This window comes from Cynara cardunculus (genome assembly GCF_001531365.2).
Source record: "Cynara cardunculus var. scolymus isolate 2C chromosome LG 6, CcrdV1, whole genome shotgun sequence".
Lineage (NCBI taxonomy): Eukaryota > Viridiplantae > Streptophyta > Magnoliopsida > Asterales > Asteraceae > Cynara > Cynara cardunculus.
In genome coordinates, this window is record NC_037533.1 from 8,869,217 (window position 1) to 8,884,405 (window position 15,189).

The window sequence follows — 15,189 nt, forward strand, 5'->3', positions numbered from 1 at the left end:
AAAAAGTTTATGAGATTCAGTGAACTAAATAAATACTCTGATGGTACGATCAAGTTGGTGAAGAGGGCATTAGACTCAAAGCTGATGAATAATGAAAAGGCTGTGGAATCCGAGCGAATGAACGTCAAAAAAAGATATCTGCTCGTCAATGCTATAAATCTGCTCGAGGAGAAAATTCAATACCGAAATGCTCTGAGAAGGTTTGAGAAGATTCTTGGACTGCGCAAAACGAAATTTACTAGAGTCCAAACTCGAATCCAAAGGGGGAGAATGTTGGGTTCAAGATTAGAGCTAAAGTGTTGTATTCAAGTTTCTCCATTTACTTAGCTTTATTGTAATTAGTTTAGTTTTATTTCCTTAGTATAAATAGTCTTTTCTTTGTAATTGTAATTACACACAATTGATTACGTCATTAATCAGAAAAGGTGATTTGACAGCAAAGTAATTCTCTCTCTCCAATCTATCTTACATTCATCTTTGTTCTTGAGATTTGATGAAGATTGCTTCAAGATTCGTATGAAATCTGGACTTTTCAGGGTACTACCGGAAGTTTATTCAGGATTTCTCAAAGATTTCAGTACCATTGACGAAGTTGACTCAAAAAAACATTATGTTTCAGTAGGAAGAAGATCAACAGAAGACTTTTCAGATATTGAAAGATCATATGTGCAGCACTCCAGTTCTGTCTTTGCTAGAAGGATCAGAAGATTTCATGGTCTACAGTGATGCTTCATAGTTGAGTTTGGGTTGTGTTCTAATGCAGAGGGGAAAAGTAATTGCTTATGCATCCAGACAGCTGAAAGAACATGAGAAAYAGTATCCAACACATGACATGGAGCTTGCAGCCGTAGTTTTTGCTCTAAAGATTTGGAGGCACTATTTGTTGGGGACTAAGTGTCAGATCTTTACAAATCATAAAAGTCTCCAACATTTATTCAATCAAAAAGAGCAAAACATGCGGCAACGACGATGGATTGAGCTGGTAAAGGATTATGATTGTGAAATCATTTACCATCCGGGAAAAGCTAATGTAGTAGTAGATGCTTTGAGTAGAAAAGAGAAAGGTGGTACAATCAGGGCTATAGCTATGAGAATGAATCTGTTGCCAAATCTCCACAGTAGGATTGCAAAGTGTCAGGGTGTTAGGACTGAAAGTCAGTGTAAAATTGTATTCGTCTTGAAAGTTACTATTGTCTATAATTAAAATACACATCGTGTTTGACTTTGACTAGAACTTTATTGTTTGACCCTATAAATAGGGTGTTAGTCTTGTAATTGTGTAAGGATGCTTATTGTAAATCAGAATACGTATGAAAGAGAGTTTGACTAGACTTTGAATGTATCTCTCTTCTCCATCTCTATGATATTCATATAGATATTATCAGATCTGCCATTGTTATGAAGAGTTTATATGGAGATTGATTGATTGTGGACAAACAATTGGTATCAGAGCAGATTGTGCACGAAATCTAGAGAAGAAATCAACGTTTTTTTGAAGATTGTTTGAAGAAATTTTCTGGAATTTGACTTCTGTTCATAGAGTGTTCATAATGTTCTTCATTTTTTCTAGTCTATTTGATCTGAAATTTCTTCAAAATCTTTGTGTTTTGGTGTTAAAAATGTGATCAAAATGTGTGTTTTGCATCGTAAATGTTAGGACTGAAAGTCAGTGTAATATTGTATTCGTCTTGAAAGTTACTATTGTCTATAATTAAAATAGACATTGTGTTTGACTTTGTATGTAAGATTTGACTTTGACTAGACTTTTATTGTTTGACCCTATAAATAGGGTATTAGTCTTGTAATCTTTGGTAGGAGCTTAATTGTAAATTCAGAATACGTAATAGAGAGTTTGACTAAACTTTGATCATTGACTTTTTCTCTCTACTTCTCCTACTTGTTCTTGAGTGAAAACCTTTTCTGCCATTGTTGATTGAAGGTTTATTGAAGATTGATCATTGTAGGGGACTCTCAGTAAATCTTTGTTATTCACAAGTTTTTGTATTTTGATCATCTGATTTCCAGATTTGTTTGAATTTTGTGTTTTTTTCTCTAAATCGCTCAAAGTGCAAAGGCCCAACCGGATTAGAGCCCTTCCGTATTAGCCCATCTAATTTACACATCATTGACCATCCTTCATCAAAATCTCTTCATCGCACACAGATTAAGAAGAGGGATTTTATTGCAAAAGAGTTGAGTAGATTATATTGTACATCGGTCACAGCTTGATCGATTTAGTGTCTTAATCGCACAAATCAGAAGGGATTATTGAGCGGATTCGTACAACCCTTTATCGGACTTTGAACGGATTATTTGATAAATCGTAGGAGGCATGAATGATTTAGCATGTTATCGGTCACCTCCTTGAGCAAGTTAGTCACAGCTTCTTCATAGTACAGGTTCTTTATTTTTCTAAGTCTAAATCGCACACCTCTTGAGCGGATTCTATCCGAATTCGCATACCTCTTGCGCGGATTTTGTCCAATTTCGCACATTCTCTGTAAGAGATTTTAACTTGTCTATGTGAGCATTTATTTCATTCATGTTTGAGCAGTTTACAACTCATATTGAGCGATTAAGAATTTGTCTTGAGCGATATCGCCTAGGCCGTGAGCGGATATTGAGCGATTTAGTCTTGGCTTGAGCGATTAAGAAACAACAATGAGAGATAATTTTGAGCGATTAAGAGACAAGCTTGATTGTTTTAGGTTTAGAAGTGAGCAATCTGTTTGAGTGATTTAGGTATTGCATTGAGCGATATCCGATTTCTTTCAGATTCATCCAGTTTGAATTCTTTCATGGATTTATGTGATTAATTGAACAAGTCTGGTTGAAAATTTCACAAGGATTTTATTCTTGAACAGGTTGTTTAAGGGCTCACACCTTATTCTTAACCAGACACTGGAAATGTACATGTTGTTGGACTCAATGATTTGATATTTGCTTTGCCGGTTGTGACTTGGAGACCTCTTTGCTCAACTGTGTTTGATCTTTGTTGTCCAATTTCATTTTAAATCAATTGCAGAATCTGTTTGATTTCAATTTAGTTACTCATTGCTTTAATCTATTTTGAGAGTTTGTTTGAGGTTTATCAAGTTAGGGGTTGAGGGAATCTCACAAAGTTCCTGCAGTAGTTTGCTGGTAGAAATATACAGCAGAGTGTTTGCTGTTATGTTGATATTCAATTCATTGATTTGAGTTTAAATCGGTTGTCTTGCTAAACAGTGGCTAAAATGATGAGGTTCAAGATGCTATATTGATAAAAAGGTGAAGTTGCAGGAAGCATCTGTGCAGGTGTCCTATGAGTGGAAGCAGAAAAAGAGCACAGAAATAGATTACCAGTTTTAAATTTCATCTATTTTGTTCTAAAACACATAATAGTTTGGATTGAAATTGAGATTTCGTTTTCAAAATATTACTGTTGTGTGTGAGCAACACACTGCTGTTGTGTATTCTAATTCAAATCAGACTTGAGTGTTTGTTTGTTTAGCGGATTAGAGACTGTGAGCTTTGAGTGATTTTGACGTGTTTGAATTTTGTTAACTATCATTTTGTCATTCTAAATTGCACAGGTGTTGTGATTGTCTTCAATAAATTGAGTGTTTCCATTGCAGCAGGTTTACCATAGGTCAATGCAGGCAAAAGTCTAGCAACCATCTTGGTGTTCCTCTACTGTTTGCTTGACTTGTTAAGGCCAGGTTTTCAAAGCGAAGAATTCTAGTGTACAACGTAGCAGTTCCGGTACTAGTCTTAAGGATTTTGATGATTCTGTCTCTGGTCGAGTTCGAGTTAGACTGTAGTGCCATTCATTGTCCTAGAATAACTTTCGTTTTGTAATTGTAAAGATTTCTATTGAATTAGTCTTGAACAGTTGTTTTGGGTTTGTTTCTTCTAGGGCTTAATTTTTTTTGTTTGGCTTTATTTTCTGTTTAGATTTTAATTTTTTGGATCATTGTTTATCTGTTTTGTTTTGTGTTTTTAAACTGTTTCAGAATGCTTAGACTATTTTACGTCGTATAAAATGTTTCTTATCAGTTTTAATTGTTTTTTTACTGTATTTAACAGTTTTTAACTGTTTTTACTGATTCTAGACAGTTTTTCGTCGTTTTTCTAATTTTTCATCAGTTTTTAGTGTTTTTTGTTATTCTTTTTGAGCTAAATGGTTCCTGATTTCTTTTATTTAATTTCATTGCATTAGATCTTGTAATTGATCAATCTTATTTTTTCTGAAATGGCAGTTTTTTACTAGAGAGCTTAAAGAGAAGTACGATAAACTAAATTCTGAGCTTAACAAGAATATATCATGGACAATTCGTCTGACTGACTATAATGAGAGAGAGAGAGAGAGAGAGAGAAAAAAGAAAAGAGAGTTTTGCAAGAAAAGTTGAGCGATCTGATGAAAACTGGTTCTAATCCACAAGAGACGGTTAATTTGAAGAAATAGATCAAAGAATTAACAGCTAAATTGCATAGATCTGAATTGAAAGTTGATTTTTTGGAGAGGAATAAAGGCTTAGAAATTGAGAAGGTTTTAAATGCAGAGAGAAAGAAATTGGAGAAAGAAAAGAAAAGATTTATTGATTTCGAGAAACGGTTTGGAGYTGAACGTATATCTTATGAGAATAAGATAAACTCTCTTGAACTGAATGCTAAAATGCTGTTAAAGCATATCTCGGATTTTGAGCAGCTGATCATCTTGGAATGAGACAAGAATGATAAAGAAAAGAAAGACATCTCCGAAGACTGTCAGAGTCAATTACAGAAATTATCTGAAAGCATTGATCTAAAGCAGAAGGCTTTAGACGAAGAGAAGAGGCAATTTGCTCTTGAGAAAAGAAATACTTCAAAAGAAGTATACAGCAATTGTTAAAGAGCTTGCAAATAAGAAAAAGTGGCTTGACATCGCCATGGAGAATGACAAGAGCAGCTCAGATGAAGAGAAACGAGAGTTGATAAATCAGAAGAGAAAGTTTGAAATGCTTCAGAAGGAGTTAGAAGGTAAACTCCTGGACACTACAAGCAAATTGTCTGATCTAAAGACAAATCTTGAAACTGAGATAAATATGAGAACTGAACTTAAAATTAAATTTGATTTAGTTACTGCTGAAAGAGACCAGCTTTTACAAAAAGTCAAAGATTTTTCATGTGCTAAAAGCCCAACTGGTTCTCAATCACAGTGTAAAACTAGTTTCTATGACTGTTTTAAATCGAACAGTTATTCTAGCAGCCCTAAATCTACTGTTTATAAGAACTATTCTCGTTCTTCTAATCAGTATTATCAAGGGTATGTCATTGGATCATCCAATTATTCTTCTAAAATTAAAAGCATTTGGGTTAGTAAATCTGAATCTGTTTCAACTCGTACTCCTGTTGCTACTAATAATCTTCCTTGTTTTGTGAGATCCAATTCTGATTCGATAAATCTTAGCAAGAAAAGGATCATGTGCTCCACATGTAAATCAACAGATTTTGTGAACAAGAAGATATATAACAGATGGAGTACAGACAACAGATATCAGAACAGTTCGAAAGGTAAGAACATGTATGATCAAAATTACTGGTACAGATCATATTTTATTCCTGATCATCCTGTTCAAAGTGCTAAAAAGAATACATCAAATAGAAATAGATGGTTTGGAAGTTACAACATACCCCAACCCGATACTAACAAAATAGGACCCAAGTTCGTTTGGGTACCAAAATCTACTTAATCTAGTTTTGCAGGTGTGTCAATTTTGTGTTGATCAGAATATCATTTCAGTGATACACCAATGCAGGGGGAGTTGTAATCTGTTCCACTGAGGCTTCTGAACAATTCAGTTCAGGACCCGTGCTTTACCGGGTGTGGTTTCTAAACACACAGTTTAGGACCCGTGCTAAACCTGTTTTCATTTTCTTATTCTTTTGAGTTAAACTGAAACATTATTGAAATCAACTTTCTAGGGGGAGTCTCTAGAAGTTTTTAATAAATGTTTTTAGAACAAATTTGGTAAAACGAGTACTTTTTCTGAACATGTATTTTCTGAGATTTTACTTGCGTAATCACGTCTCTTATACGAAAATCATTTTCGGTGATAATACGCTCGTTTGTATTCAAGTTTGTTTTCTAATATTTTTTTTGGTTGATTGATATTCATTCAATATTTTTTTAATATCAGAATCTGTAAACTCGTTCTCACAGATTTTCATTCATTTCTCTCACATATCGAATAATATAATATTTGTCGCATCATTCTTTCGTTAATTGTGCTTAAAGCTAAATTTTTTGATCAATTTTATCTGATCTTTGTGCTTTATATGCAATATTATTTTTGATCAATCATTGTCATCATCTGAGCATAACATGTAATTTTAGGAGGAACTGAGTGCTTATCAGAAATACCTCAATGGAATGTCAGAACCGACAAACCTACCTATAAGGACAGCCATATCTGAGTGAGCTTTATATACAAAAGGGTTGTGTGCTGAGATTAAAAAGAAAAAGAGAGGGGTAGTTGTTGTGAGCTAAAAGAATTGACGAGAGTTGTGTCAGGATTAAAAGAATACGAAAATCCTGTTCCAAACTTATAAAATCCAGGCATACCACACAATCTATTAGTTCTCAATTCTTTCGAGGCTAATATTGAAAATGGCAAAGCCCAGGCCAATTCTTGTCACAACCCCACCAGTTACTCATTTATCTCTCAACAGATAAGTGTTTCAAGAACACTTGGGGCACGTAGCTCATCATCTATCAATTTCTCATTCGGAGAAAATTGATATTGAATCAGAAGGATATATGTCCCCCCCCCCTTCAAGTCTTTTTTATCATTAATTGAGTTTGATAAATTTGTGTAGTCCATACGGTTTATCTTTTTGAGCCTAAACAGAAGAATATGTTGCTTTATCTTTCTACACTGCACAGATTGCATTTTATATGTTATTTTGTTAAAACGTTCATAGATATGCTATAATTAAGCTATCGATGATTGAATGGAAGACCTGGTGAGATGAGCATCAAAAAGTCTCATATATACAGTACATCTGTTGTACTGAATATATTTGTTATACTCACAGGCCAATCCTTTTATAAGATTGAAAACAATTTCATACGTTGAAATTGGTTGTTACCTTCCCATTCCCTTAATCTGAAAAGATTAAATAAGTGGATTTCCAAAGATCTACTTACTACTTTATGAATTGACGGCTTACGCGGAGGATTTCATTCATTCTTGTGTATGATGGAATGATTCTCATTTCATCATAAGGGGGAGTATGTAATAATGAATGAAATATCCAATTCCGATCATTATAAAGGGAATATGATGTAAAGATCAAGGGGGAGTTATATCAAAATTGGCAAAAGACTCAAAAGGAAAGCGACTGTTGATGATTACAAAAGATTATTTCGATGCTAAAATGACTGAGAGATGTTGAATGTGAAGATCCATTTTACAACAGTTTACTGAAGATAAATTCTGAAGATTGTTATTGTTTCTGAAGATTTTTGTTGATATTGCTTTACATTATTAAAAGAAAAGATCATCGTTGTTCTACATTCGAGGCGGAGAATGTTAGAAGATCTTTCTCAACAGATAATTGTCTAAAGATTTCAAGTGAAGATTGTTTTGATGTTTCTGAAAAAGTCATAGAGAGCATAAAGAGACAAAGTTCAAACGAGATTCAACGTGCGCAAATTCTTTTAAGCCTGAATACAAAGGGGGAGAATGTTAGGACTGAAAGTCAGTGTAAAATTGTATTCGTCTTGAAAGTTACTATTGTCTATAATTAAAATAGACATCGTGTTTGACTTTGTATGTAAGGTTTGACTTTGACTAAGACTTTATTGTTTGAGCCTATAAATAGGGTGTTAGTCTTGTAATTGTGTAAGGATGCTTATTGTAAATCAGAATAYGTATGAAAGAGAGTTTGAGTAGACTTTGAATGTTGACTATTTCTCTCTTCTCCATCTCTATGATATTCATATAGATATTATCATATATGCCATTGTTATAGAGAGTTTATATGAAGATTGATGATTGTGGACAAACACAGGGGGAAGTTGTTAAGGAAGATAACTTCAAATCTGAACGCTTGGGTAAACTGATTTTCACTTTGGAAAAGAATGACAAAGATCTTTTGTGTTTTCAAAGTAGGATATGGGTATCGTGATATGGAAATACCCAGGAAGTTATTCTGAATGAATGTCATAAATCCCAGTATTTTATTCATTCTAGCACATATAAAATGTATAGACTTAAAACCTTTTTATTGGTGGCCTGGATTGAAGAAAGACATAGCAAGGTATGTGGAACAATGTTTGACGTGTTTGCAAGTTAAAGCCGAACACCAAAGACCATATGGGAATTTGCAGTCTTTAGAGATTCCTATGTGGAAACGGGATCATATCACGATGAATTTCATCATGAAATTACCTCTAACTCCAAAGGGATATGATGCCATATGGGTTATTATGGATCGTTTGTCAAAATATGCGCACTTTCTTCCGATAAAAGAAAATTTTCCGCTAGAAAGGTTGGCAAAGATTTATATTAAAGAGATTGTAACTAGACATGGGGTTTCGTTGTCTATTATCTCAGGCAGGGATAGTCGGTTTACATCCAAATTCTGGGAGAATTTTTAGAAAGCTTTGGGTTCTCAAATTCAGTTAAGTACGACGTATCATCCATAGACTGACGGGTAGACTAAAAGAACGATTCAAACTCTTGAAGATATGTTTATAGATTTTGGGGGATCATGGGAAGATCATCCACCGTTAATTGAATTTGCCTACAACAATAGTTACCACTCCAGCATTCAGGCGGCACCGTATGAAGTTCTGTATGGCCGTAAGTACAGAACGTCGTTGTTTTGAAATGAAGTGGGTGAAAGAAGATTAATAGGGCCATAAATTGTTTAGGTTACTTCTGAGAAGATTGAGGAAATCAGGGAAAAGATTAAAACAACTCAAGACCGTCATAAGAGTTATGCTGACAGACGTCGTAAGACGATTGAATTCTTTGTGGAAGATTATGTGATGCTGAAAGTCTCGCCATGGAAAGGGGTAGTCAGATTCGGAATGGTTGTGTATCAGTTGGAGCTACCAGAGGAGCTTAGTTTGATTCATAACAYTTTCCACGTGTCTAATCTACGAAAATGTTTGGCAGATCCGAGTCTGGCAGTGCCTCTACCAGAAGTCAAGCTAGACAATAAGCTGAATTTTGTGGAAATCCCAGAAGCAATAACTGATCGGAAAACCAAGGTTCTRCGAAATAAAGAAATCAATCTGGTAAAAGTTCAGTGGCGGTATCACAAAGCTTCTGAGGCAACCTGGGAGTTGGAGTCTGAAATGAGAATCGAGTATCTGTGAATTTTTTATTAAAGGAATTCCGGGACGAAATTCTTTTGAGGGGTGGATAATGTGATAACCGGGTCCTAGTTATCACCCGAGGTATTTATTATGTGATTAATTGATTACGTGGATATATGCTTACATGAATTTAATAAGTGCGTATGTGTATTTTCATGCATGAGAATATATGCATGATGTTAAAAATGTATGTAAAGTATTTAAATATGCATGAAATTATGATCATATATGTGTATGCATGAATTATGCATATGAAATGTGATTATATGCATAGGATTGGGTGGTATTATGGTAATATGCATGCTTAAGGTCATGTGTGTGTGGCGGACTTTCCATAATAGGAAAGTATAAATAAGAGGGTTGAGAACTCAGGCAAGGTTTCTTGCCTCATTGGGAAATTTTGAAAGAGAGAGTTGTGTTTGCTTGCTTATCCAGAGATTTAATATGGTCTTGCCTTCATCTTCAAATTTTGCATAAAGGTGAGCGGTTTTCACACTTTAAAGCATACGAATTTCATTTTCTGTATATTGAAATTCTGTTTGGTTCTTAAAGTATGTTGACCGGATTAAGTTTAATCTCGGTCACTGTGTTGACCAGACAAGGTGTTAGAAAGATTTTGAAATTGTGAATCGATCATAGTTTTGACCGGAGACGTGTGAATCCGGTTATAGAGCCATCCGGGGACGTTCCTTGTCCAGCCATAGTGTCGTCCAGATACGTCCTTGTCCGGCTATAGTGCCATCCGGAGAAGTTTGAATCCAGTTATCGTGTCGTCCGGATACGTTCAAGTTCAGTTGTAGTGCCRTCCGGATACGCGTTCTCATCCGGTTATCATGTCGTCCGGATAGGATATTGTGTTTAATAAGTGGTGTCCGGATAGGGAGTCCGACCAAGCTTGTCCGGACATGTGTTGTCCGGATAGCCTGTCCGGATGCAACTATCTGCACAAGATGTTAAATGTTTGGAATTATTTGGGATTTTCGCAATTTAACATTTATTTTGGGTGTTAAATTTGTTATTGTGAAAAGGGGTATTTTATATCTTTTAAAATAAAAGGATAATGTTCCTATCAAGCGTGGTGACGTAAGTCTATTTTTCTATGGAACTGTATTTTGGGAAATGATTCTACCAAGAGTAGTGACGTAAGTCTGTTTTGGTATGAAACCGCATTTTGGGAAATGTTCCTACCAAGTGTGGTGACGTAAGTATGTTTTGGTAAGGAACTGTATTTTGGGGAATGCTTCTACCAAGCGTGGTGACGTAAGTCTGTTTTGGTATGAAACTTGTTTTAAGAGGTAGTCTGACTTGGAACTGGGTGATGGGTACTTCCAGACGTGGTGACTTATGTCTGTTCTGGTAAGTAACCCTGTTTTAATGAAGGAATAAGGGTGACATATCAAGGAGAGGTGTACCTTGGAATAAGGGAGGCATTGTCATATGTGGATATTATTATAGCTCTTGTTATTATCATTAATTAGATATAATGACTCTAAATCGTCATTTCTTTGTGACTTGATGAATTAGAGATATTGTTCTTTTTAGAAATAATAATTTACATGTTATTGAGAAGGGGAAAATGGTTTGTCATCAAAAACATTTATTGCCTAAGTTTCTATCAATGTTTTAATACCTACAAGAGGGGCTCTGGTTGGTTTTTGAGCAAGAATCAGAGGACCTTTGGTTATGTAGAAAAGGGTTTTTAAATACTTTGGGAATTTTATAAATCAAAGGCTCTATATGTCTCATGCATAAGCTTTGTATCTTAGTCTTGTGTCTTATTCTTCTAAATTATCTTTTCTTCAATATATTTATAAACAAAATATATTTGGTTATGTTTATAATCGGAGTCAAAAGAACTCCGATTCTTGTTCAGTCATCTTTATGATTTATGTTATGTTCTTCTGGACCTAAGGTTTTATTTGGTCTAGAGGACCTCTGGTTGGTTAATGTCACTTAGATACAAAGGCTCTGTTTAGTAGAACCAGAGGCTCTGGTTGGTAAGAACAAGAGGGGCTCGGGCCCGATAAGTTGAGAGTTTTGATTTGAGCTTTGGGTATGAAAAGGGTGCATTTGAATTATGGGATAATGTTAACTATTGATCTCATTTTGATCATATTGTTGAGTTTCATTAATCTTGCTGATATGCAAATATTACTGTGTAAAGTTATTGTGTCGTATTTTGGTGTTTATCACCCTGCATATGCAAAGAAGAGATTTACTCACTAGACCTTATGGTCTAACCCTCATTTTATGTTTTAAACATGTGTAATGCAGGAACTGCGGGGTCAAGGGATATTAAGGGGAAAGGGAAAATGTAATTGTTCCCCTGTATATTATCTGCTTTTGAAGATCAGCATGAGATTGCTTATTTTGAAGATACATGTTGTTATACATGTGATAGTACAGGATTTTATTTTGAAAATCTTCATATGTAGATTTCGTACATATAAGAATTCTTGTACTAGTGGGACCATTGTGGTGTAAACTGTATTTTTTTTTTGCAATGAAATATGTGTTATATGCAAATGTGGTGTTTGGGGTGTCACAATCTATTTGTATATAACCCAATTTCTTTACTGATCCTTACCTAAACTGTTCGATAATGTTTGATCTTGCGGAGTAATTATCAAAATTTGAATCTTGAGAATATCCCGTCTAAAGAAACGCATGCTAATGAATTTCACTTTTCCATTTTTGCCCTTATTTGCGCTTGTTTTCTAAAGCGTGTGTCAACTAGATTGCTTTTGTTAGGACTGAAATTCAGTATTAAATTGTATTCGTCTTGAAAGTTAATTTTGTCTATAATTGTATTAAAGTCATCGTGTTTGACTTTTCTTAGGCAGTTTGACTTTGACCTTGTGTCTTGTTTGACCCTAATAAAGTTGCTTGTAATCTTCAGAGGAAGCATATTGTAATATCATATTCGTATATACAAGTTTGACCAAGATTGGATGCATTGACTTTCTCTCTCTACTCCTTCTAAATGTTCTTAGATGAAAACATCTTTGCCATGGATTATTGAAGATTGATCTTAAAGGGACAAACAATTGGTATCAGAGCAGATTTGCGGGAAATCTGATTGAAGAAATCATCAAGAATTACACATTTTTTCTGGAAATTCATGATTTTGTTCTTGAAGTTCATAGTGTTCTTGAATACTCATCTTTGTTTTTTATAATTTTTTTTAAATCTTTCATTTTTGGACGTTTGATTATTAAAATGATGATCGTTGTGTACGTTTTTACATAGTGATTCATTGTTATTCTTTTGATTTTGCGTTTTGATCATCAATATTAAAGATTTGAAGAGTTTATGAATTTCGAAGTTCTTAGTGTTCTTATGAAAAATTTTCAAAAAGTTTGATTTTGATCTAATTTTTGTATGAATTTTTGTAATTTTTATGTTTGTGTGCAGGTTTGATCTAAATTTGGTTGTCATTTTTGATTGAATCTTGTTAGGATTAGAGCCTGTATGGTGAGCATTTTAGAAAGCATGCAGTAAGCGGACTAACATCTTGCATTGAGCAGACTTTGAGCGTTTTACTTGAACATAGCATTGAGTGATTTATAGTTTGTTGTGAGTGATTTAACACAATGCAGTGAACGATTTAGCACATCCTCTTGAGCGGATTATCTTCATGCTTTGTGCGATTTACATCTTAGCCTTGACCGGATATAAACTGTTTCTTGAGCAGATTAAGCATAGTAGTAAGGGATTTAAGCTGTGTGTTGACTGGATTAGGAACTAGTCTTGAGYGGATATAGGTTGAGAGGTGAGTGAGTTAACCTGTTTGGTGAGAGATTTAGCTTGGTGTTTAGATAAAGACTTAAGCAATTTAATCATCATGCAGTGACCGATTTAACACAATGCCGTAAGCGATTTAGAAGCTATCTTGAGCAGATTAAGGAGCATGTATAGTGAGCGATTTAAAGCATACTTTGAGCGATTTAAAGCTTGTTGTGAGCGGTTTATCTCTTACACCTTAAGCGATTTACATTTAGAGGTGAGCGGTTTAGTCTTCCATATAGTAAGCAGACTTTGAGTGGATTAAGAGTTTTAGTGTTGAGCGGATACAGGCTGGTGAGCGATTTAGACAGGCTGGTGAGCGATTTAGACAGGCTGATGAGCGATTTAGACATGTTGGTGAGCGATTTAGAGGTAGTTTGGTGAGCGATTTAGGCACCCTTGTTTGTTTTAGTTCAAGCTGTGACAGATTTTTATCCCATGCAGTGAGCAACTTATCCSATGCTGTGAGCAACTTATCTCATGCAGTGAGTGATTTAAGTCTAGTCTTGAGCTTTTTTTAAAAATAATTTTAAGTGAGTTCATTCTGTGAGTGTTTTAGATATTATCTTGAGTGTTTAGACTTAGGCTTGAGCTTAATTTTTTTTACTATTTGTTTTGTTTGAACCTTGCCTAATTTTTTTTTATTGAACATTCTTTTTGACCAGTTTGATTTTTTTTAAAATTGTGTGAATTGTGAATTCTTTTTTAGTGATTGTGTAATACTTTTAGACTGTATTCTTTGATTAAATTCTTAAACTGTATAGATTCTTTAGTTGATCAATCTTAATTTTCTTAATGGCAGCTATTCTAGAGAAGGAGAATAAAGAGTTGAGAGCTCAGATTTCAAAGCTGGAGAAGAGCATAGTGGACTATAAAGACAAATACATAAACATGTTTTCTGAGAATCATGCTAATGTGGAATTTATTACAAATTTACAAAAAGATCATAAAGTAGCATTGGAAAGAGTTGAGAATGATTTGAAGTATAAGATTAATAAACTTGAGAAAACTTCGGATTCTGAAAGGAGAGAGTTAGATGATGAAATTAAAAGTTCCAACAAAATAAAACAAGAGTTAGTCAATAAACTTCACAAAGCTGAGACTGAACTGAATGCTGTAAGGAATTTTCCAGAAAAGAAAATTAAAGAGACTGAAGAGCTTACAGAGAAATTTCATGAAGCTGAAAAGAAAGTTATTGATGAAAGGAAGTTATTGGAACAAGAGAAAGAAAATGTTTTAGAAGTGAAAAAGGATTTGAATGCTGAAAGGAAAGCTTTGGAGAAAGAGAAGAAAAATATTATAGAAATTGAGAAGATATTTTGTATTGAACGAATATCTTATTAAAATAAGATTAATTCTCTTGAGCTGAATGCTAAATTTCTTTTGAATCAAATTTCAGATTTTGAACAACTTATCATCTTGGAATGATCCAAGGTTGATAAAGAAAAGAAAGAGGCTGAACAAAAGCAGAAAGCACTAGATGAAGAGAAAATATTGTTTGTTCTTGAAAAGAGAAATATTGTTAAGAAACATGTTGCAATTGCCAAAGAGCTTACTGAGAAAAAGAAATGGCTTGACATTGCTTTGGAGAATGATAAGGGAAGTTCAGATGAAGAAAGAAAGAAGTTTGAGAAAGAAAGAAAAGTGTTTGAAAAGTTGAAGAAAGAATTAGAAGGTAAGTTATTGGATACTTCAAAGAAGTTGTCTGATCTAGAGACAGAACTTATGACTGAATTGAACATGATAACTGAACTTAAGAAGAAGTATGATTTAGTTGCTGATGAGAGAGATCAGTTACTTAAGAAAGTATCAGACTTTTCAAGAGCTGAAAGCTTAACTGGTTCTCAATCTCAGTGTAAAACTTGTTTGTATAACTATTCCAGTGTTAAATCCAACAGTTATTCAAGCAGTACTAAATCAACTGTTTCTAAGAACAAGTCTCATTCTTTAAATCAGTTTTATCAAGGGTATGTCATTGGATCACCCAATAATTTTTCAAAAGTTAAACAAGTATGGGTTAATAAAGCTGATTCAGTTGTGTCTCATAAATCTGT